We start from the raw sequence: 498 nt of genomic DNA, 5'->3' as shown, positions 1-498 counted from the left end.
GTTCCTTGGTCCTAATTTTTTCATTATGGACTTCCTTCTTCAACTTTCTCCCTTTCTCAATGTCTAGCGAATTCCCAAATCGGTTTTTTTTTAGATTTTAGCTCAATTATCATACGTAATACCTTCTTAGACCGTTTTGCACGCATGGTGTTACCGATAATGCACTTGCACTGCGGGTCGATATTGCAACCCATGTTATGAACTTCTATGAAAATTTCTGTTTTTTTTTTTTTTTCATGGAGATTGCGCCTATAGTAGTCGTCTCCTGGTAATTTTCTCTTAACTTTCTCGTAGTTTGTAATATGCGTGCGTCTGAGCACGCCATCGAACAACCGAAAGAGATTGTTCAATTATAAAAAACTCTTCCGTATCGAGCAAATTTTCGAAACTTTCCGACCCTCTGACTCGTATTTCACAACCTCAAACTGTCAACATTTTCCTAATAAATAATGAATAAACACGAACTATTCGTCTTAATAAAACGCCCTTGCCCTGAAA

The sequence above is a fragment of the Penaeus monodon genome, chromosome 28 (genome assembly GCF_015228065.2).
Source record: "Penaeus monodon isolate SGIC_2016 chromosome 28, NSTDA_Pmon_1, whole genome shotgun sequence".
In the NCBI taxonomy this organism is placed as follows: Eukaryota; Metazoa; Arthropoda; class Malacostraca; order Decapoda; family Penaeidae; genus Penaeus; species Penaeus monodon.
Note: the sequence above shows the minus strand (reverse complement) of the source record.